Below are 24,631 nucleotides of genomic sequence, written 5' to 3'. Positions count from 1 at the left end.
AGGCAGCAGCTGAGGCTGGGCAGGTCAGCCAGGGCCTGGGGGTGCCCACGGGGCTGTGACAGGTGGTGCTGATTTACCATTTCCAACTGGGGTTTTAATGAAACCTTGGTCTCTTCTGTAATTCTGTGGGGGCAAGAAATGGGTTATTGGAGCATGTATATTCCCTCCTCCCCAAAGCATTGGAGTCCTTGACGGCTCATGTTAACCCCTTTCCCTCTCCAGTAGGATGAATTCCTTTATGTACATGGACATCTGCCAGCTGGAACTATTCTTCTGAGCGTTTAGAAGGACCACTTTATTTTCAGAAGTCTCCAAAAGTGCTGATTGTTAAGACATCTCTCATACCCATATATCTATGTCTTTGTTTCCTAACTCAAGATGGTGTCAAATTTGGTAATTTTGACTTGAGACTTCTTTTATTGATTCCTTCTTCTCTCAGAAAAAGAGGAAAAAAATAATTTCTGACCTGAAGACTTCTGTCCTTGTATAGCTGTTAACTTTTCCTGTACTTGTCCATGCACAAGTGCATGCCTACATATGCACGTGTCCCTCTGTGTTTGTTTTGCCCAGACTGCTGCTGTACACGGGTGTCCTCAGCTGTTTGCATGAATCAGATCTGTCCTATCAAGGGACAAACGTATCGTGTCTCCACCACACTATGCAGTCCGTAATAATAACAATAATTAAAAACAAACCAAAACAAAACCCCACTAGGTATGAAATACCTGTGAAGATTAGGTGCTACTTCTGTCAGTTGTGAGCCAGCTCAGAGGTTTTATACAGCAGCATGGTTGTCCCTGAAAAGGTGTTGCTCTTTCCAGGGACCTGGCTCTTGTTCAGTGTTTGGCGCTTTCTTTATTTAGTTTTTTTTTTAAAGTAATGGACAGTTTTTTCCTACTGTTAGTTTTGATTGTCCTGTGGGTTGTTGTTTTCTCATTGAGAAATCCAACCTATTTGTTTAATTTACCATGATAGTTGGTGGTTTCTGTCAACAGACTGTGACTCTAGAGAAAAGCTCCCATCCCAGGAGTGACATGTTTCAGAGTTTCCAAGTATGTTTGCAGAGACTATGGTGAGTTACTGGAATGGGGGCACAAGAGACTTACCAGACTTCTCTGACACGCAGAGAGATATGTTAGTGACTATTTTTCCATGTGCCTTTCCATAGGAAGTCCTTACCATCCCAGTATCCCATACAAGCTGTAGATTGGTCTCTGTAATTTCCCCCTAAGAAATAAGTGACCTTTTCTTCCTGTATTGTTTGCTTTCTCTGTTACTGTTTAGAAAACACTTTTCAACATTTTTCAAATCAATTATTCTTTTTTTTTTTTTTGCTATAAAACAGGCAGTTAAAAAGCAGTGATTGTCACAGTGCCCGGATAGCTGTCTTAATACTAGTAAGTTCTGCAGTGATATGAGTAGATCTGAACATAGGAACAGTGAGTTGTTCCTGTACTCCAAAATAAATTCCTGCTTTGAATTAAGGGCATTTGGTTAAATCAGTTCCACTTTGATTTATGTCATAAGTATGTATTGTATAGGTCATCATCATCTTACTGGAACAAGCCAGGTAATAGCAGAAAAGCATGTTAAATGCTGTTTGGAGAAAAGGCATACATTTTTTAACTAACCTCCAAATGTGATTATTCTGTTAGTTTGGAGTAAGAAAGAGAAATGTTCTCAAATTCATTTTGCATTACAGCTTTATTTAGGTCTAGGGGAAAATCTTTTACTCCTTGTGGTCTCATCTTCATTAGTCAGTTTCAAAAGCCACTTAACCACCTAGACAGCTCTCTTTAATGGGATCAAGACTTGTTCTTCTACATGTTAATTAATTCTGTATCTGCTTCAACTCTTACTTGTGTATCTTTGTTGTTGGTATGACTGGAACTCCCTTACTACCATTAACATACATTCATACATGACTTTATTTGTGCTTTTTCTGGATACCCTGGGAAGCTTGATCTAATTACAGTAACAAATTAGTGTTTGTTAAATAAAAAGAGGCCTTAATTGTCACTGCTAAATCCCTGAGCTCTTGCAGTGACCTGTGTTGCCTGTTGAGATTTTTGGCTAGTTGAACTGTCTGAGCTAGATTTCTACCTTCCTGTGGCATTCAGCAAACATCATCTATACCTGCGGGGTCCACCTTTGAAAATGCTTGGTGTGTTCATATCACCTCTTTGTAACAGGGATGAATTTTCTGGAGTCACTATCTTGAAACCATATGAAAGTATCTTTGATTTCTCAGATAAGGATGTTGTGGCTTAAGTGTGAGAGCATGTGAAGCCAGTGCCTTTCTGTGCTGAAATTCGTGGGATATTTCAGTAATAATCTCATCAGTTCAGCAGAACAGCTATTTCTTTGGCTTTTTGTGTTTACTCTTGTGAACTGAAATCTATTCCTTAGTACAAAGTTATCTCTAGATAAAAATATATAAAGAGATGGAAAATGAAAATCTTTCTGGTATGGGAAAAATTGGATCACCTACTGTTTGACAGTGATAGACTTGTTTTTTTGGCAACTGCTTGTATATTTTTGTCTATCCAGCTATGACACAATGTTTTCAAATTGCCCTCTAAAATATTGCTGTCCCCATTTTGAATGAATAGTGAGTCTGAATTACAAATCTGCTCATATCTTGCAAAAATCTTTGACTGAGTACTTACAAGGATGAATTCCATATCTTCAATTTACCTGATTTAGTTTGGTTATTAATAGCATACACATTCTCCATCTTTTAATGTTTTACTTTTCAAGGTACTCAGGTAAGTGATGCTGCAGTCAAAAGAAGATTTTGATTTTTAGAAAACAAGATGAAAACCTTTTTTGATTGGCATTCATTATTATGCTTGAAAAGGCAAAATAGTATTTCTTCGGATTACAATAATACAGTTGGTATATAATTATATATTACATGAACACAAATTGTATTTACTTCTAGTGGAGTTCAAGGTAAATGCTTGGAGCGAACTCCCCAGGAAATATGAAGCTATCTATAATTACTTCAGCCCTACCTTACCTTATAATATTTAAAGGGACAATTTTCATAACTATTTAGCTCAAACACTGATGACATGCTAGAGCCTATCATGTCAGCCTCAGAAACAGGGAAGGTGGAAAGTCTAGAAAGGTAGTGTTTGTGTTTTTGAAAGGAAACCTCTGCATCAGGCTTTTTTGTTTATACTTTAATCAGTATTTGCATATTCATATATTTAGATTTTAGTTATACTGTCTACCAAGCACATATTTCAAATGTGTATGTAACAGATATCAATCTGTTCTGTTTTGGCACAATTCACAAAACAATTTACATAATGAAAATTATGGATGACATAGTTGTGTGTATCTAGGCATTTTAATTTTAATAATAAAATCTGAAAAGCTAGTAGTCCAAAACTTGCAGAAACCACATTGCTGTAACTGGGGGAAAAGGAAAACCAGTTGTTTACAACAGAAAGTCTTAACAGTCTACTTTTTTGCCTAAGGTCTCTTTCCACTGCAACTTACTGTAACTCACATCTAAGGTCATTATTTCTTAATTAGATATTTAAATGGCATATTGATGACATTCTCTGCAAGATTTCTCTCTTTTTTGGTTATTACTAATTTCTTGCAATTATGGAATATAAAATTATATGTAGTGGTCTGCTACAAAAAGTGCTACAAAATCTCTAGGTGCTGCATGGTAGCAATTTCACAGAAAACTTGGGAAAAATTGTATTGTTTATCATAAAGAGGTGATATATCAATGTGGCTTGCATTCTGATCTTACCAGCTGTTGTGCTTGTAGTCATTTCTGTTCTCTGTGTGTGTGTCTTGTTTCTGTGCCCCCTTGCTGAGAATGTCCCTGCTCACCTGTGCTTCCTTGTGCACAAAAGTGGTGTGTTTTATGAGGTAGTTTCCTTGAGCAGCTTATGCAGACAGGTCATTTAAGAAAGCAGGAAAGAAAGTAAGTGGATTGGGTCAGGAAAGGACCATTTCCTCCCTCTTGAGCAGCTTGATTTCTGTCTTCTGCAGCTCATTTTGTGGGGTGGACTTGCACCTCCTTCAGTGCTGAAACCTCCGTCTGCTGGTGCAACTTGCAGGGGTTAATTGTTTGTGGAAACCAACAGCTGAGGGCAGAAGGAGGAGGTACCCCTTTCTCTCTCTTGGTGGAGGTAGTTGTAGTCCATTTCATTCCACAGAATTATCAGGCCTAGTCAGCTCTGTGTGACTGTCTGGACTTTAGTATGATAAATTCCCTTCTGCTGCTGGGAAGGTGGAAGCTGTTGATATCTTCACTTTCTCCTCCTGTTGCCCATGGTATTTCTGCCATTTGTGTTGTTGATCTGTATTATACAAAACTGCTTTGATGAATAGTGAATATGATGTAGATGTTTTGCAGATCCCTCTAGAGTAAATGTCTGCTACCATGCTAACCTGAAAGGAAGATGGTCTTGAACTCAAGATGATCCCTCACAGAAAGAAATATGTTTATACAAAAAAAGTGTATTGCATACCTGTATTAAATATATAATTAGGATAGAAACTTTTCACTAAGTATTTGCCTGTAAGAAACAATTTTTTCTCTTATGCTTTAAGACTTGTTTTTCAGCTTTGTACATACCTTCGTGATTTCTGCCACCATTACTCTCTCTACAATTCAACTTCTTTTTCATTTTTAGAGTCTTCACTGCTTGAACTCACTTCTTTGAATTTCAGTTCTATCCCTGGGACTTCAAGTGCAGAACTTGTGAAATCCCTTAGCTATAGGATCTGAATTTCTCTGATGTCATGCTGTCTTTTTCAATGACAAAGTAATCCTGAACTGGGCTTCTTTACTTTCCCTGTACCAATTAGAGCATGAGCCTCTGCCAAGAGTAATTTTGAGAGAAAAAAAAATTACAGAGTTCAAAGAGTCTTTAAAGGACTTTTCTCATTAGTACATCAAATACCTGCAGCTGTGACATCATTTGTGGTATGGCTTGAAAACTTGTATTCCTTTCTCAGATTGTATTTCTCATTGCTGTTATTTAATGCTGTTAGAATGGCTCTAGGAGAAGCACGTGTTCAATGAACAGCAGGCATCTTGTCCTATTCCAAGAAATGCTTGGCCAATCCTTCATTAAGTTTGCTGACATATGACACCTAAGAATTATTCCTGTAAATATTTGTTTCTTTGACTTTATTCTGCTATTCAGAATGCCATACACTGGAAATTTCATACTATATTTTAATACTGCCAGTTGTAACGTAACACATATTTTTAATTTCCCTGTTGTTATGATGATGGCTTTTGTGCCTGTTGCTTCAATGGTGCTATTTGATTATGTCAGAGTAAACTGACACCTAAATCTGCATTGTCCACTTGGCTCTTCTCATAATTCTGTCATCTGCAGTTCTCATTCAGTGAGGTTTTTCAGTGGAGTCAGATGGTACAAGTTGGTAAAGTTCTTTGCCATAGGCAAAAATCATTATGGCACATTGTTTGTGCACACTGAGCACTACTGGCCTGGAAATCTTGCTGTGCAGTTTTTGTGTTCATGCTACTTTGTGAGCTCTCAATTTTTGAGAAATGCTGTTTAAGTACATGTAAATTCTACAGCTTTTTTTTTCTGGGTCATGAAAACTTCCTCTTTCAAGCCTGCTGAATTACTTCTGCATGATGTTAGAAGAAAATAGTTTGTTTTGATTGTTTCCGTTTTTGCATATTTGCCTCCCTTAGGTTATTTCCTTCCAGCTTCACAAATTTGAACTTTGTCTGCATAGTGGCACCATAAGTTTAAAATTTGCATCCGACCTTCTCCTTATACATTTTGATACAATTCCTTTTGCTCTTGTACATCTCATCTTGAGAAAATTTGCTATTTCACAGTTCATTTACAAGACTTAGTAAGACTCATAAAACTTGCCAGAAATCACTGTGCAATTCTCTAAACTCTAGTATACCACACAACTTGCAAGTCAGTGAGAAAAACAGCAGTAATCACATGCTCCAACTGCGTCATCTCGTTAAAACTTTGGGCAGCTCCAGGCATACTTGTGCTCCTCCGTCACTAGGTGGCTTCCCACACTGCGTAGTTCTGTGACTCTCTTAACCCAAGAGGAAGATCACCAGAATTTAACACAATCGCCAGTTTTCAACTTAAACTACTTGGGGGAAAGGCTAAGAGTGGGGGGGAACCAAGCTTGATTTTGCTTTGTGTAGCTGTGATATGTAGTTTCCTGCACTTCAGCTCATTCCTTTCAATGCCACATTCCTGATTATTTTGAAGGCTGATTCAGAAGATGAGACAGCTTTAACATCCTGGAACCTGATTACAGGTTAGCACAGAGTACCGTAAGGCGACTTCCTGCCTCCTCTTTGGCAAGTGCTTACTTGCAGAAGTGGTTTTGGATCACACAACAAGCAGCTTTTTGTAGTCTGTCTGAGAAGAGATGGTTTTGAAGTTGTTTGCAATTTCATATAGCCGTAATTCTGACATCAGTATGCTCTCTGAGGTTGGAGATAAATTCCCCCCTGTTGAGCAGAGCATTCATCTGCGTCCCTTCTCTTAACGCCCACATATGTATTTCCTAAGGGAAATCTGGACAAAATACTGAGAAACATTTTATTCATTTCTCAGATTACAGTAAAGACTGAGAAATAAGCTCATGTGTCAAACTTACAATTGATATTGTGTTGCCTTTAGTTGCAACTTTTCACATAAAAACCCCCAAACTAGAAAAACAAGACAAGCACTAGAGAATCCATTGTTTTTCAAACATAATGTGTCACTGAATGTTGGTATGAGAAATGCCTGGGCTTTTATGTACTCATAGTTCTGGGTGGTTTAGTGGCCTGTTTAAAATATTATACAACCTAAGTGTTTAAAGCTAAGTGCCCATGCCTTTACTGCTCATCAGCAGAATCAGGTAACTTTCAGTTGCTTAATAATAAGACCAACTTACTTTGCTGGCATCAGTATGACTTCTTAAATGCCACCAAAAATGAAAACATCTTGTCAAAGGGTCTGACTGAAGTGTCTCTTGTGCCCTTTCAGGTCAAGGTGGAATTTTTTTTGGAGACCAGACTGGGAAATGTGTTAAGGGAGGTATAAAAATAAGAATCAGATTTGGGAAATGTCTTGTGCTTGAATTTGTTCTTAGACTTGACCTAGAGAGAATTTTAATGGAAAAAGAGTTTTCCATGAACAAGATGTATGGGCTTAAAAAAAAAAAAAATATTTTGCATTACCTATCAAGTACACAAAGGCATGTGTTTATGATAATCTCATTGACATGTATGAATCTGTAAGATTTGAAAATAGGGAGGAATAGGGCATTTAAACTGTGATCATCAGTATGGAACATAAGAGCAAAATCACTGAAGAAAAGGTACTTTTAAAAAAATCCAAGCAAATAATAAATGAAAAGTTAAATATTAAGGTTGTGCTTGGAAGATAATAGGTGGCATAAAATCCAATATATTATGTTCCAAGATTATTCATATTATTTCAAATGTTTTTTATGGGATAGTATCTTTCTTTATATGGCTTATTTATATGGGGGAAAAAACCAAACAACACTTTAATTCTGATATTTGTGCTGAAGTTCAAATAAGCTGTGACTTTTTAACCTGTTAGCATACAAGACCCTTACTTTTTAGATAATTTACATAATCTCTGTTATTTCTTTATCTGTTAATGTTATTGAAGAGTCTCAAAGTTTGCGTATTTTCTGTATTATTATTCTTGACTGTCATTCTTGAAAAAGATCAAATTCCTGACCGCAAAAACAAGTTACACTGAATTGAGTAATAGTTTTATTTGTGCTTCAGATACTAAAAAAAAGTAAGATGCTTAGATCAGATGTCTGTGTTCCTCCTCCTTTTGGTTGTACTACGAGATGCATGTTAGAAGAGTTAGTGTTTACACCAAGAATAAATAAGTTTAAAAGAGGCACTTGAAGGGTCCCCTATCCCCTGTGCAATTTAGGCAATACATGGTAAATTTTTGTGGATACACAAAAACTTTTTCCAACAGGGAGTCTTAACAAAAACCTGTTAAAATATTTGCTTTAAATTGTCTTTTGACTAGTTGTTTTAGTTTTTCTTTCCACTGTACCAAATAAATCGTATCTAATAAAGCATGTGCTTTTTTACTAACTATCTGCTAGTACAAATGAGATTGAATTCTGAGTTTCAGGTCCCTTCAGGATCATGTATGTCTGGGCAAGTTGCTGCTTTAGAAACTGAGGGTACTCAGCAGATCACAAAAAATTCTGAGGTGTTTCTGGACTCCTTTGCTGCAGAGCTCTGTGCAGCAGTACTCCACTAAATGGGGGGACTTGCAAAGTCAGGGCACACAAAAGGTAATTACTTTCTCTGTCAACTGGATACCAATTATGGGAGGGTATGGAAAACCATGTCTGTTTTGGGTTTTTACCTGGAAGATATTTGGGTTTTTTCAAGTAGAGAAATACAAACATGGAAGTGAAGATTTGCGATAGGTCTGGAGTTGGTTCCACTCCAACTATTAATAGTTGTGTTTGGGATTAACTGAACTGGATAATTCCCTGACTAGAGAAGATCTTTCACATGTTCCCTCTCTATTTACAGAGATCACCCATTAGTTCCCTTGTTGAAGTTGTCATCCTTGTTTTCCTTAAGACCAGGCTCAATTGAGAGGAAGAAAAAAAGGTGGTAAAATAAGATCTTAGATCCATATTTAGACTATAACAAAAGGTAGTTGTATAACTTCTTTCAGCGTGCTAGTTCTGCTGAGGAATGTGGAGTGAGGCTTGTACAAGTGTTCTGTATTGCCTTCTGCTCTGATGTATAGCAGGATGTACAGAAGGCTTCAGTCAAGTGCTCACCAACTACTGTGTCTAGAAAATTAAGGTCAGATGTTTCTCTCTATCCCTGTGAAGTGTATTGGTAGATAAAACTCCCCAAAGTAAAAGTTTACATCCGTATGTCAGGTGTTCGATGGAACTCCTGACTCGCGTTTGCATAAACCATCTTTCCGAACATGAAAAGTCCATATGGAATGAGCCTAAATTTGACAGTTATAGTCAGCAGTGTAGCATTAAGTAATGCGTATCATCATGTGAAGGAGACAGGTCTTTAGACCACTGTATCTGTTCTTTTTCCTCTGGCTTATTTACATCTTCAGGGACTCATCTTGTCCTGTATAGCAAGAATGTGAATCCAAAAGAAATAGTCCTGGCGTGATGAAAGTGGAACTTCGTGTGTGATTCTCGTTAACGTCCTTTCTTGCAGACACAACTGCAAGTCTGAAAGCTGGTGCTTTCCTGTTTGCATATCATTCCCAAGGAGTCAAGAAACCAGACTGCCTGTTGGTGGGATTGTGTTAGTGTTACTTAAAACAGGCTTTAATCCTTACAAATGGAGTTCAGTTGTCTGACTTATTTGAGGCAGAGAGAAATTTTCTCTGATGTTGCCATATTTGGTTTTGACTTCAGGATAAAGGATGGTTGCTCTTGGAGGGGTGGTGGTAAATGAAAATTCAGTTTTTTAATTTTCTACTTCTTTTGATGATTAATTGTAATGATTTATTCCTCTTTTCAGAATTACTGTTGGTTGCCCATTTTTAGGAAAATTCTTAGTCTCTACATCAGGAGTGGTTGGGGACTCTTAAGTCTTTACTCTGTATCTTGAATACACTAAATGAAAGTGGAGAAAGAAGCCTAAAAGAATGTGTTGTGCTACTAAGAATGTGGTTAACAGCTTTGCTCCTGAAACTTAATATCACCACTGACACCATGATATATGTTTAGGTAAAACACAAAACTAACTGTGAGGTTAGGCCTAAAATATGAAACTCTGTGCCATACATCTCCTTACCTTCAGTTCAGAATGGGCAAACCACATTTTTAAGTTTTGTTTTCACAAAAAAAGTGCATGATAAACATGAGCCAGCAAAGGCAGCAGACAGCCTCCTGGGCTTCACTCTGCAGAGTGTTTCCAGAGGGTGGGAGGAGATGATCCTTCTGCTCTGCCCAGCCCTGGTGGGACACACCTGGAGTACTGGGTCAAGGTCGGGGCTCTCTGATACGAGAGAGATAGAGAGACACCAGAGCAGGCTCAGTGAAAGGGCTGTGAAGGTGATCTTTTCAGTGTGTGCCTAATGAGGACAAGGCCAGGCTGCTCTTAGTAGTCTCCAGGGACAAACCAAGAAGTAGTGGGCACAAATTGAAATACAAGAAATTTTATCTAAATGTAAGAAAAATCTTCTTTTACTGTGGAGGTGATTGAACGCTGGCAGAGGTTGCCCAGAACTTGTGGAGTGTCCATCTTTAGTGGTAGTCAAAAGCCACCTGGACCTGCTCTAGTTGCTCCTGCTTGGAGCAGTGAAGGCTTGCACTAGATGATCTCCAGAGGTCCCTTCCTACCTCAACCACTCTGTGATTCTGTGATATCTTAAATAAATATAAACAGCAACAGAAAAACTCACAAGGATTTAGATACAAACACTGTGGACAATAATGGACTTGCTTGATGCTGGTGGAGACCCTTACTCCAGAGGTAAATGTTGTGGTTTCACACTTCAGAAAGTAATACCCTAAAGTAAGGATTTCTTGTCCCATGCAGAATGTGTCCTCATTTCCTGACTTAAAAGAATTTCCTGTGCAATCCTGTAGGCCTGGTCAGCCTCAGGAAAGAGGAACTCTTTATTTCCAAATTCCTTGCCTGCTAGGCAGAGTGAAATATTCCCACTGGAAATATATACCCCAAGCTTCTGTCTCTGTAACTTAACATGTTGAATTTCATCAGCTCGATTTACAAGAAGAGCTCAATGCTTTTTAAAGAAAAAATATATTTTCTGACTTTATCCTTCAAAACATATGTTTTTATTTTTCTATGTAGAATTTTGGTTTTAGGGTTTATTTTCAACACACTGGATGAGATAGAAGGTTTTAGCTTTTCCTTTTTTTAGGAGTTTTGTTGATGTCTGTGTGGACTTTGTGAAAAGGAGCTATTAAAAAAAAGGTCAAGTACAAAATTGTCACTCATCACATGCTTATCTAGCTTATTTTTAAACTAATACACAAGTGTCTAAGTATCACATGGTCTTTCTTGCATTGCAAACTGGTGCCAGTCCTGGTGTCTTTTTTGTTTTTAAGAGATAAATGTCTAGTGGCTTTTGTTTTCAGGGACTATGTTTGTGAGTCACGTATGTCTTATAATGTTGCTTTGCTTCTGAAGTTTAATCGTTTTGCAGAAGGTAGAATAGAGTCTCCACATTTTAACTTGGTATTAGGCTGAAAACTGCAGCTGGGGAATGTTTACTGAAGGGTTTGTTTAGTCATTCACATTCCTCTGTTCTAACAGTTTGGTTTAGATCATTTGTTAAAGAGCTTAAAGAAGAACTCCCTTTACTATTGGTGCAGACCTTTTCTTTTCTGCAAGTTAGGGGTTTTGGTTGATTTTTTAAAATTTAGTTTTCCTTCCCAAAACTATCTATCAGTTACTTTTTAAAATTGCAAGTATGGGTAAAATAGTATAGTGATGTATAATTAGTCAAATACATATTTGACATACATTGAACTTCTGTCTTTTGCTTTAGGTATATTATAATTCTTCAGTAAAATAGAGTTTAATAACTTTTGAGATACTGTTTTTAATTTACCATTAAAGGACAATTTTCTGCAACAGAGAGAAAATATTAGTAGAGGTTAAACTATTTATGTAAGTATCAACATCTTTAGGAAAGCTCAGCTTGTGTGTTCACCAAGCACACTATAAGCATGTAAATAACCTTTGATTCCAACTAAAGGGTTAAAAGTGATGTCTTCTCTAGGCTTGGCCATTTTGCTTGAACAGAAGGAGTAAGATAATGTTGTGCTTGTTGGCTTGTGTCTGTAGTCCATAGGTTTGCAAGGACATCCTGCTGTATCTGCAGCTGGTCTCAGAAGTGTTTCCTAGATGTGTAAAACCCTAATCCAGCAATTTTTTTGTGGAAACAGGCAACATACTCCAAGTTTTGAGATATGTGTATGTGAAATCACCAAACCAGCTTGATTGTTATAGGTTCCTTTCTCCTGTAAATGTTTCATGTACACACTCTGTATACAACCCCTGCCTCTGTGCTGAAAGTCAAGCTGCTGCAGACACTTTATAACCAGCTAATACATAACACAGGCATTCTTTGTGGTTCAGACAGCTGCTGAACTTACTGTAGAGACTATAGTGGGAATTTTCATCATTAAACTTGAATTAGGGCCTTCCTATACTGCTGGTTCATTCCAGCAGCTTATGTATTTTGAGTGTTGTTTCTTTCAGTGGAAGTGAGGAGGCACAGTTTGTAGGGTTAAAGTCAAGTCTAGGAGTGAAGTAATTTCTCTTAATAGAAAAAGTCAGTTAAACAAAACAGAAAGTTACAATTACAGGATGGTTTGAGTTGGAAGGGACCTTAAGGACTGCCTCCTTCCAACCCTGCTGCCATCCTCAGGGACACCTTCCATTAGACCAGGTTGCTCAAAGGCCCATCCAACCTGGCCTTGAACACCCCAGGGTATGGGGCATCCAGAACTTCCCTGGGCAGCTTGTTCCAGTGCACCACCACCCTCACAGTAAAGAATTTCATGCTCGTATCTAACCTAAAACCCACTTTCTTTCAGTTTGATTTATGCATATTCTTTTAAATGGCATTTACTGTTAGTTAGGTCTCAAAGGTAATATTGCTCTACCTATATCCACTTAAAATTCTGGTCTCTGCTGTCCTCCTACTCTTCTTTCTTAGGAGTTTAGGATTTATGATATGTCTTATGTCTATGTGGAACATTTTATGAATGTTGTTGAATATTGCATGCTGAATTATTATGCAAACAATATGTGGAGAAAAGTAAAGTTCCCTTTTGAAGTGAATTATGAGAGTAATACTATAAATACTTAGTAAATACAGTGGCTTTTTTATTCTAGTCTAGAGGAGCTGAATGGCTTTATTTTCCAAAGGGATGAATGCTCCTCTGTGAAGCAAAACTATCTCCATCAAGCCTTGTGAGACTGGAAAGTTTGATTCTATAGTTTGCATAAACTGCCTTAGACATGAGCACCCACAACATCTTACTGCACATCTGCTCATTGGGGGGCCTTTTCTTTGTTGTTTATACAATACATTCAGGTCTATCCCCCTGCCCCCCATCCTTTTCTTTTACATGTGATAAAGTTGTGTTTGCAGAAGAAAGTTTAGGATTTTAGTATGAATTCAAGTTAAGTGAATTCAGAAGTTTAAATATGGCCATATGTAACTCATAACAAAACTGATAAATTTAACCTTTTGTTTTGTTTTTTGGTAAGACTTCTTTACATTTTGGGTTGATTTGAACATTTCAAAGGAATATGGAGAAGCACAAATATACTTCTCCATTCAGGGAACTAAATTATGGGCACATTTCTGCTCACGCTCATACGTGTGGACACACACATAAACCTGGAGCAGAGAAAGTCCTTGGTCTCTGGAAAGGAATAGTGTTCTTGTTAGGTTCCAGGGCCTTAAAGAGATGAGATCAGCTGTGGTGCAGCTTGTTCCAGTACTTGACTGCTGTCATTGTAAAATACTTTCTTCGGTCTAATGGTGTTTTCCTGTTTTACAACTTGTGTCCATTACTTCTCATTCTGAGTCCTTGAACCTCCAACAACAGCCTGGCTGTGCCTTCACTGTATGCTCCCATCAACTGTTTGTAGACAGCGGTAAGAGCTTCTTATCCCAACAAGGAACAAGCCAGTTTTCTTCACGAGGTTCCTGTTAGCCTGTTTCTCCAGGCTGTTAATGTCCCTCTGAATAGGAAACCTGCCTTCCAGCATGTGAAGTGTTCCCCCCCACCTCCACCTTTGGATTTGTTGCAAATATGTAACATCCCTTCACCTATGTTGCTAATAAAGTTGGGAAAATGGAGTGTCCCCAGCATCAGTCAGTCCCTGAAGAACACCAGTATTAACCAGCCACCAGTTAGTCTTTGCCACTGCTCACCATATCCCAGCAGTCCAGCCCATTTTTAACCCACCTTGTTGAACACTTATTCAATCCATATCACAGAAGTTTGACTTTACATATTCTAGAGGAGCCTTGCAAGTCAAAAATAATAAAAAAATCAAGACATACGACATCCCCAGTCTTCCCCATCCCACAGGGTCAGTCGCCTCTGTAGAATGCAAGGTCAGTTCATGTCCTCCTTCAGACATGAACTCCTTCAGCCTCTCAAGGAAAATGTCAATTTAACCCATGTCTATAAAAGCACATAAACGTCTTGTAGTATGATGTCATCAACCGTATTTGTGAAAGCATTCCTGCAGGGAAGTAACTGGCTTGTGTTCCTTGGTACATTGGCTTGTTGGGTCTGTTCAACAGCCCACAGGCACATCATGCAAAACCCCCCATCATCCAAAAGGCTGGGCCTTTTTAAGAACTTTGTTGAAGCTGAAAAAATAGTTCAAGTCAGCCATTTCAAAGATAATGTTCTAGCCAGATGGAGATGTGGAAATATGCAAAAAGCTTTCATTTGAGTATCGACTAAGGCCTGTAAACAACTGAATTGCTGAGCTACTTTGTGTTTTGTCTGTCCATTCCTTTTCATTGTGAAGTCTTGCTTTGGATGACTAGAGCTGCCTCTTGTGTATTTTCCAGCCTGTAATGTCTAGAAGGCTGTTTAGATCCTGAATCCCCAAGAGGTTCTGTGGCCTGTTTTTAATGCTCTGATTTATGCATTAAGTGCTTTAGTCATAGCCTTTCAGATTTTCTTTTAAAGGACTGACCATAACTATCTGAGTTGCAATGGAGGTGACAAGGCAAAAAAAAATATCATCATCTTAAGTCTAAAGCTAGTTGTCCATTTTAGTGCTTTACAAAAAAAAAAAAAAAAAGCTGGAAAATTATGGTTTCTGTCACAGCTGGCAGCAGTTGAACTGGAAAAGTTTCAGGCTCACCACAGACTTGAGTAGTTAAAGAGGAAATCAAAGCATACAAACACTGGCCAACTAGCTTGGAAGGATGTCAGACCATTCCAGTCACTGGGACACGAGCACACTGCAGGAGAGTTACAAGCATAGAGGTCACCAAATGCAAGACAAGAGGAAAAAGTTAAGAAGATGGCAGGAGAAAAAAAATCTGTAAAGTAGAATAAAAGATCTGAGGAATCATTAGAACAGGAGTATTTTAGAGAAGTAAAGGAGATGGAGAAGTTGATGATCATTAGTAATGCAAAACTACTGTTTCCTGTTTTTCTGCACTGTTGTTAGTTTTAAATTCTGCAAAACATAGTTAAATACATTCACTGACATAATGAATAACATAATCAATAATCAAATACATTAAAAACAATAACATTACAAAATAATGGAAATAAAATATTTCATAACTGTCTGTTTTCCTATTTATTCAATAGTGAGTACCTTAATTTGCATTTCCTTTAAGAGGTGCATGCGCAGTAAGGAAGTTATGTCCATGGTCTGACTGACTCAGCTCTATAACTGTGCAAAAAGGGGATTAATTTGCTTTTGAAAATCCATTTGGAGACTCTTCAAGGCAAACATAAGGGCCCTGGTTTAAATTTCTATTTTTAAAAGAAATCAGTCCATGGGTCTTATGAGAATAACTGTTTAAATCAGTCCATTAAATTGCTTGGAAAATCTGAGGGGTAGGATTGGGCAATTAGTGTTGAAATGTGTGGTCTTCTTTTCATATTACATTGACAAAGTAATACATAGGGAAGAGTATATATTTGAAACATGTACGTATCTACTGCTGACAACCAACTTTATTTTCCAGCAAGACTAACAACTTTATTGCAAGAGAGAAATGACATTTAGGAGCAACAGCATAGTATTAATTGCAGATAATGCTGAAATCCTTGTCCACATTGCAGCTTCTAACATTGCTACTGCTACCACAACCAGTAGGACATTTTGGGGCAGAAAGCTTTGTGTTGATGCAATCACTGGGAAGGGATTCTTTCTAGATTATAAGTGGTGAGTTTGTTTTTATTATGCAGTTATTTCCATTATTTTACCCAGACAATTCAGATCCACTTTCCCACAGACATTTTACAAATGCTTTTTTGGAAATTGGTCTGATGGCAATCTTAGATAAAGTCTAAATTAAGCCTGGTAGTTTTAATGCTGCTGAAATGTAACATTTTTTTTCCCCCCCAGGATGTTTTGACCAGTACAAAAACAATACCTTTTATCCCAAGAATCTGTGTGGTACCTGCTGTATGTTACAGAATTAACTGCAGCCTAATGTTTCCTGAGAGATTTCACCACTCTAAAAGGGTCTGTCCCAAAAGCCACTCAGGAAGTAAAAACAATAGCTCTTATCACAGGCAGTGGTCTACTTTTCAACCATGTTTTCTGTGGGGCTGATTCAGGAGCTGCTAATGTTGTGAAGATGTATGGTAAATGAAGGGGATTGCTTATAGAAGGACACTTGACTCCCTTTACCCTTTTTCCAGTGATGCAGATCTGCTGAGATGCTTCATTCCTGAAACACAACCTTAAATGGGCTCATTACACACACCTGTACCCCTAAAAATCACAATTTTAATCTATAGTATTTCATTAAAAATGTTGAAAGCTCAATTTTTAAAAGCTTTTGAAATTGTTCATTCCTCACCCAGTTACGTTTTGGAGCACATTCTGTGTCAGTTTTGCTAAGTCATCCGCCCCTCAGTAGAAAATACTTCAAATACAGCTGTACTATTTGTTGCTTTAAATACTAAGGCAGTTGTCAAGTCACAGCCCTCTGAAACTTTATAAATTAAAGCAAGTCTCCAAGAATCCTGTCCTCAGAGGTTGTTTTCCAATCACTGCTGTTCATTAGGAGGGATCTGAGAGCAACAGTTCCTTATGCATGCTGATAAAGTGATGTTGGGCTGTTCTGCCACTGCGTCTCTGGGATTAGCTGTGAACAGATTTCTAAGAATTTTCTTTTATCTGAGATTTTTCTGCCATAGCTCTTCATTTCTCCCCCCTTCATTACTACTATTTGACTGAGACCAGGAGTCATCATCTTCTAAATATTGTTGCTGTTTATGAAGTGCTGAAAGAATTGATGACTTGTATTTACAATGCCATGGCATTTACTGCTCCATGCAACCACAGAACCTAATTTATCTACCTGTGCTATTTTGGCTGAGTTGCTTTCTTGATATTAATGCCTGTCATGATCTGCCCCCAAATCAGAGTTCTACGTAGCCAAGCAGCTCTTTGGAAATACTTCTAAAATAAGTTATGTCTCTGTGAATCACAGGGCTGTAGTTTGAATTGTAGAGAAAAAAACCATTGCAGTTTCCAGTAAGCATCAAGCACTATTTTGGGTCAGGATGGGGAGCACAGATACATGCACCTTAGCAATGGGACGTTTTATCTTGTAATATCAATTTAGAATGCCTTAATACATTATTCACTTGCAAAACTGTGTGGCCAGAATAAATAATCAAGAAGTTCTTTAGACAAACACTGAAAAGTGCCATTGATGCACTCGATGTTAAATCATTGGCCTTGAAGTGAGCAAGGTGAATGTAGATGATATAAACTACATGGCTGTGACCTTTGAATCACCTGCACTTGACTGTAGGAATTCAGTTTCAGAAAATGCAAATATTTAAAGTATGAAATTAAATCATATTATGGTTTATCAAACCAATGGAGCTGCCTTCTCTCCAAATTCCTTTTGATTAGCAACTAGTGAGACATTACCAAATAAAACATTGGCTTCAAAGCCAGTAAAAATTTTAGAAAAACAAAATTGTAATGCACTTTCTTGACATTTTGCTGTGCGTGGCATGAGTAGCAGAATTAAAACCAGCATCCCATGGTTGCATCCTACTTTGAGAAAAATGTGTGCAGTCCCATGTGCTGTAAAGCATTGCTTGAAGGGTCATACTATTTTCTGCTAAAACTCTTTCAAAAGACCTTTTAGGCTGGCATTGCATTTTCAGAGGAGAATTTTTATCGCAGCATAGCTCTAAAATACTTGGCTACAAAGATAAGTTCAGACAAGTCCTGTTCTTATCATATCGAAAATGTTGTAACCTCGAGTGCATGTGTGTACCTGTGGCTGGTGTCCAAGCTCAGTCTGAACAAGCTGGGATACCAGAAACAGTATTTCTGTAATAATACAGTTTGCTGCTTAGACTAACTAGCCTTTAAGAGAAATAGCTTGCCACAGTTTCAAAAGTATTTTAAATCCCAAATATTTTTAAAGTGAAAACAACCTCCCATGCCCCAAATATTTGTCAGGAAATTATATTCCCTGTCATTGTGGGTTGAAAAGCTTTATTGTAAAATGTGCAAACTTCAAGCAAAAGAACAGTTCCCTGAAAACAAGTCAGGCCTATTAGGCATGCCCTTTTTTGTTCTTAAATTTTCCTGTGAACTACTTTTTCCCCCCCCCCCCCCAATCCATTACGGTAATGCTTGATGGAATTTAGATATTTTGGACAAAGTACAAAGTAGACTTCATAGAGTAGAATGCTAAGAAGTATTATTGGCATTTAATTCTATAAATATAGTATGATATTTAACTGTAAGTACAGTATAGGTGGTGTTGTTAGGTTTTCAAAACTTAGTATTCTAAGCAGAAAAATGTTTGTAGAATTCTACCAGCTTCTGTTTAGTAGCTTATGACCAGTATCCATCTCCTTTTCACCTGCTGGGAGTATGTATTTTGGGTATTTCTTTTGCTCAGTCAAGCTTACAAAGGGAGTTTTCTCTTTATTCACACTACAAAGCATTTTTCTCAAAATTACATTTGATAGAAACTCTGAAAGTATCTTATAAAAGCATAACTCTCTTCTCTAAGCTGTATTTTGAAGCAAGCAAATTATGTTTCCCTTTCAGGAAAACCACAGTTTTAATACAAAATATTCTTGGCCTGGAGCTATTGAGGCCACCTGAGGAAGTTTGATGGTAGATGCAGAGAGATGGTGTGGGAGATAGTGATGAGCAATCTTTCCATGTTTGTACTGATGTAATGTTCCACTGGTGTCCGGGGCACTGAAATACTGGCAGAAATTTATTTATTAATTTTTTTTAATAGGGCAAACTTCATAAAATCTTGAATATGTATAGCTAGTCAGATCTCATAAGGCCAAATATTAGTATTTAGGCTGAATTGTGATTAATGATTTTATGCAAATTTCCAATTTGGTAGACCACCTTGGGAGCAAACAGGAGTTTACTGGATTATTCCAGATTATTCAGGGAACACTTCCCCAAGACTAACCACCTGCAGAGCAGCAGAGATCTTCTATCACATGACACTGTTGCAGCCTTCAGCTCTCCCATCTTGCTCACAGATGTATGGTCTTGATCAGTCACATTCAATTTGAGTGACACGCACACTAATGGCTCATCACAGTCTGTAATTGAGCTGTTTTCTGATCCTTCAATGAAAGGTATTTTATACTTTTCATATCTGAGGGTGGAATCTTGTCTTCACTAAACCTAGTGGCATAAGTCCCATTAAGAGGAACCAGGATTTTGTTCCTCATGTCTGTTCTCACGCTCATCTGCTGATGAAGTCCACTGATTAGTCCCTCTGAAGGAAAGTCTTTATTTGTCTGCTGTGTCATAAGCATTCTTACTCATAATTAGTTCCGTCTGTAAGGGGTAGCCTTTCATGTTAAGTATGTGTTTTATGAGGAGTATTACTGGTTTGAAAAGGAAGAGTCTGGTTAATATAATGCACACATGAGCACATACTAGCTAAACATTGTGAAGACCACTGTTACCTATGTCTACAAGAAAATTTTAGGCACTTTACCAAAATGTTGATGATACTCAGTTTGGTAGTATGTTTGAAAAATTTTTTAATTAGCCACATGGTAGTAATTTATCTTTGTATAGTATTTTATTTTGCTGTGAATATTTCTGTGTATTGGGCACACAGTTGATTAAAGGTTAATAATTCAAAGCAAAAGGTTAATAATTCAAAGTACCTTAATCAATTTAGTATGTTGGAAAACCAGGACTCAGTGATTTTTGTTCTGGAATCACTGTAAAATTTATCCAAAACATATTGGCAATTACAAACACAATGATCATTAATTATTGTTTTCTACAAAAGTCTGTGATTTCTTTGAGCAAAAAAAGCTTTGACCTATATTAATGCAAACTAACATTGACAAACCAGCTATAAATGCTTGAAGAAGGCTCCCAGTTTAGCGCAAAGCAAATACTCCTTCGCAACTACTGGCCTGTTGGCTGTTCAGTCCTATGTATTGGAGCTACAGCTGCAGTAAAGGCTGGATTTTAAGGAGATGTTGGTTTAGGTGGTCCACTTGGTGGTGGAGGCCACTTAGTAAGAGGCAGTGCTCAGATTCTGAGAGTTTCCAAAAGTCTTTTTCCACTTGATTGTCTGTGGTCTGAGTATGTGGCAGCATGGACATATGAGTAATTTGTTATGCTGGAAACTTGGGAATGGAGGCTGGCGTACTAGGGAAGAAACCACTACAGATCCTTGATTATACTTATGGTTAGGTTTAAATTTCTATTTTCAAGAACTGTCAATTCTTTTATCTGTGAAAAGTGGTTAGTTCAGCATTTTTACAAGTAGTTTAAATCTGCATCCTTTCGTTGGTCAGCTGTAGCCCAGAAGATTATTTCCTTTCCGTGTTGGTATTAACAAATATGGTACAAATAGGATATAGAAGTTTTGTGTCTTCTGGTTTCCTTTCCAAAATTGATGCTTTTTTATGTTACATCTAAGTCTATCCTTCTGGTTTTGTTATATAATCTCTTTAAGTACTGAAAAAGGGAAAAACTAAATTATTTAGACATGCCCAATACTTCTTTTTTATAGTAGGAATAAGTTAATTACCACAGCAAAACTTGGAAAAAGTCTGCCTCCAAGTTCCAACTTTCAGCTCCTACCCCAAAATAAATCAACAAATCCCCTGAAGTTGTACTTAAAGACCATAGTAATAAATGTCTTGAAAACAATACCACATAATACTGTGAATATTTGGAAAATAATATAATATTGTGAAAGTATTGAAAAATATTATAATAATACTGTGAATATCTGGAAAATATCTTCCCCTTTTTTACTGGTGCTTCTTTCTCTGCATTTCCATGCTCTCTTTGTGACAGAGTTTACTGAAGTACCATAGAAGAGCTGCTGTTACTGCATTTTTTCAGGTAGCGCAGTCTTGTAGGGCAGGAGCTTTGATTGAAGATGTGAAAATTATGCTCAAGGTTTGGAGATTAATAATTTCAGTATTTGGCACTGTTTCATACTACTTGCCACTTTTAGTGTTTACTATTCTTGCTGTAAAGCTTTTCTAATACTTCAACCCAAATACAGAGCAAAATACATAGTACAGGACGTATATGATTTATGCATTAATTATAAGGAGAAGAGAGAAAGAGGTAACATGGTGTATTTTATAGATGTACTATACATGATAAGGGAACAGAAAAATTCTATGTAGATAGTATAAATAATCCTTTTTACTGTACATCAATACCAGTTTAGATTTTGGATCTATTTAGATCTATTACACAGGAGGAAGTTTAGAAGTTTGTTTTAAGTAACGTACTAGTATTACAGTTTTTATCAATCTTAGGATGAATTGACACACCTGAAGGTCTACAAAAAGCATTGTTTTCATTCAAGGTTACAGTTCAAGGCAACAAAAAATCTGTGATAAAGTTCTTGTTGAAAGTCTTACACCAAACTTGTAGTAAGCCAGAATTTGCAAATTTAAGGAAATTATAAAAGCTCTTGGTGGGTTTTCTTGCGGTTTTTTTTCCCCAAAATCCAAGCTTATATTTGAGTTCAATAAATTTACTTTATCCCAAGAGAAAAATTTTGATGTGTCCCTTTGTTACTGGTGGCTGACAGAATTCTCTTCTGCGGGTGAAAGAGCCAGTCTTAAAGTAACCCAGTGTTCAAGGCGTAGGATTGTTGCAGTAAAATCTCTTCTTGATGACCTGAGAAGTTTGACAAAATAGTTGGGAATTCTATTTTCTTGGAGAAAACAAAGGTTAGTATAGGACAAAGGTTAGTACATAATATCACAGCTTTTGTGTTTTGGTTCCAAAAGGGCAGACATATTAACTCTGAAACTGATTTTATGTTTCCTTGACTGATCCGTAATGCTTTTTTTTTGTTGTTTAGCTGTGTGGAAAAAGGCTGGTTTAGCTGAATGAATGATGTGGAGGGAGAGGAGTGTGACAGCTGGATGTCTGGATGGGAGCCTGCTTAGAAATGAAGTGTTGGGTTGAATGGAGAGTTGTGCTTTAAAAACAAACTAACAAAAAAGAAAATCAAGAAAAGAATAAAAAGGAGGGAGACATACTTTGCGTAAGGGCAGCACGGAAAAAAAGATGTACCCATGGGCTTTGAGAGAAGGTCATTCATGGCAAACTTTAGATGACGGTGACCTAGAAGAAAAACATTTTAATTTGCTACATAGGCTACACAAAGTATAAACCAATTATCTGCTTACACTTTCTTGATTTCAAGTGCTACCTTTTACACGTGCTTCAGATCCTGTGCAACGAAAGGCTTTTGATTTTTAGAAGAAAGGTGAGATACATCTGATGAATAAGTTGTGTCTGGGTGGCAATGAATCACTTATTTGGTACAGGGTATAAAGATTCAGGTTTAGGGATTTTTTCTATTTTTAACAGCCAATTGGATATTTTACTGGCAGCCTTTTTCATATACAGTTTTAGTTAATAGAACAGTCTGATTGCTGCTGTTAAGCAATATATTTTAGTTTTCTGATCTGAGGTGTATGCTAAGACCTGATGTTTTGGTCTTGGTGCCTGGGGTGGCCACCTAAAAACAGAGACTAGACAAGAATAAGGGTAGGTATTTATTTGAAGGGCCTTCAAGGTACACCCTGGGGAGTTAAAAGGACAGTGGACCCCGAGTCATGAGTTCTTCACACTTCCATAAGTTTGGTTCATTTGCATATCAGAGTTAATTCTCCAATTAAAACTTCAGTTAATGATGTAATTTCACCAAGTTTACCCCCCTTCTTAAGATGTTAGTTTACACATTTTGGGCCTAGGACAATCTGGGTGTCCTTGGAGAGCAGGCCTGGAGAGGCTTTGTTATGTCTACCTAGCATGAGAGAGCAGTAGTCAATAGGCTACAAGAAACTTCAGCGTTACACACTAGGCAGTACAGAATTTGAAAAATACAAAAGTTAAAACCTAAGGCATCAGTCTGACAGGCACAGCAAATAAGATGCATATCCAGTCTAGCAGAGAGAGTCACCAACTATCTAGAAATTAAGATTCTGTTGAATGGAGAAGTCTCAGGGCTGAGGGGATGTGCAGTGGCAGGAGGGCACCTGAGCAAATGTTCTGGGCTGTGTTCTGCCCCTCCTGAACTCCCGCTTATGCAAATGAAGCAGAACTAACATGGGAGGGGAGTCTGTGAAGGAAAACCTTTAGAGTTTGCAAAGCAGTAATCACCTAGTCATGGAAATGCCAGACACAGTAATAGAAAACAAGATATATCCAAGTAGTAAACACAGGCTTGTAGCTGGTGACTTCATCGGAACCCACCCAGTGCTATCTTTGCTTTTCAGTATTGTTTTGAAAGTTCTGTGGCATTAGTTCCAGCTATGCTGTAGTTGCAATGCTCGCCTTTTCTGGCACCCAAATGTTTTCATGTCCTGTTTAATACTTTTATTGATGGTCTGGATGGGGATCAAGTGCATCCTCAGAAAGTCTGCAGATGACACTAAGTTGGACTGGGGTGTAGATCTGCTGGAGGGTAGGAAGGGTCTGCAGAGGGAGCTGAACAGGCTGGATTGATGGGTCAAGGCCAACAGTATGAATTTCAAAAAGGCCAAATGCTGGGTCCTGCACTTGGATCACAACAACCCCTGGCAGCGCTACAGGCTGGGGGAAGAGTGGACAGAACACTGTCTGGTGGAAAAGCACTTGGGGATGCTGGTTGACAGTGGCTGAACAAGAGCCAGCGTGTGCCCAGGTGGCACACGCTGGCCTGGATGGCATCCTGGCCTGGATCAGCAATAGTGTGGCAGCAGGGTAAGGGCAGTGATTGTCCCCCTGTATTCAGCACTGGTGGGGATTCACCTTGAATCCTGTGTTCAGCTGTGGGCCTCTCACTTCAAGAAGGATATTGAGGTTCTGGAGCATATCCAGAGAAGGGCAATGGAACTGGGGAAGGGTCTGGAGCACAAGTCTGATGAGAAGCAGCTGAGGGAGCTGGGGGGGTTTAGCCTGGAGTAAAGGAGGCTCAGGGGGGACCTTATCATGCTGTACCACTGCCTGAAAGGAGGGTGGTGGCAAGGTGGGAGTCTCTTCTGCCAGGCAACCAGTGACAGGTAAAGAGGAAATGGCCTCAAGCTGTGCCAGGGGAGGTTTAAGTTGGACATCAGGAAAATCTTCTTCACTGAAAAGGCAACCAGGCATTGAAACAGGCTGTCCTGGGAAGTGGTAAAGTCACAATTCTTGGAAGTGTTCAAGAAATGACTGAACAGGGCACTTAGCGCTGTGGTTTATTTGATGCAGTGGTGATTGGTCAAACGTTGGACTTGACGATCTTGGATGTCTTTTCCAGCCTTAAAAATTCTGTGACTTTTTTGAAGTTGTGGCCTTTTTGTTGTGAAAATGGACAGAATTTATGGTATTCTAGCTAGCATGAACAATAGAAATATT

At 38.1% G+C, this 24,631-nt stretch overlaps 1 protein-coding gene across 5 annotated transcripts in view; it reads left to right on the top strand.

Annotated features, from left to right (window-relative positions):
• CDKAL1 (CDK5 regulatory subunit associated protein 1 like 1) overlaps window positions 1–24,631 on the top strand; it is a 396,424-nt gene that overhangs the window by 147,418 nt on the left and 224,375 nt on the right. The gene's annotated exons all lie outside the window — the stretch shown is intronic.

The sequence above is a fragment of the Corvus moneduloides genome, chromosome 1, assembly GCF_009650955.1.
Source record: "Corvus moneduloides isolate bCorMon1 chromosome 1, bCorMon1.pri, whole genome shotgun sequence".
In the NCBI taxonomy this organism is placed as follows: Eukaryota; Metazoa; Chordata; class Aves; order Passeriformes; family Corvidae; genus Corvus; species Corvus moneduloides.
Note: the sequence above shows the minus strand (reverse complement) of the source record. Positions and strands in the feature narration are given on the sequence as shown.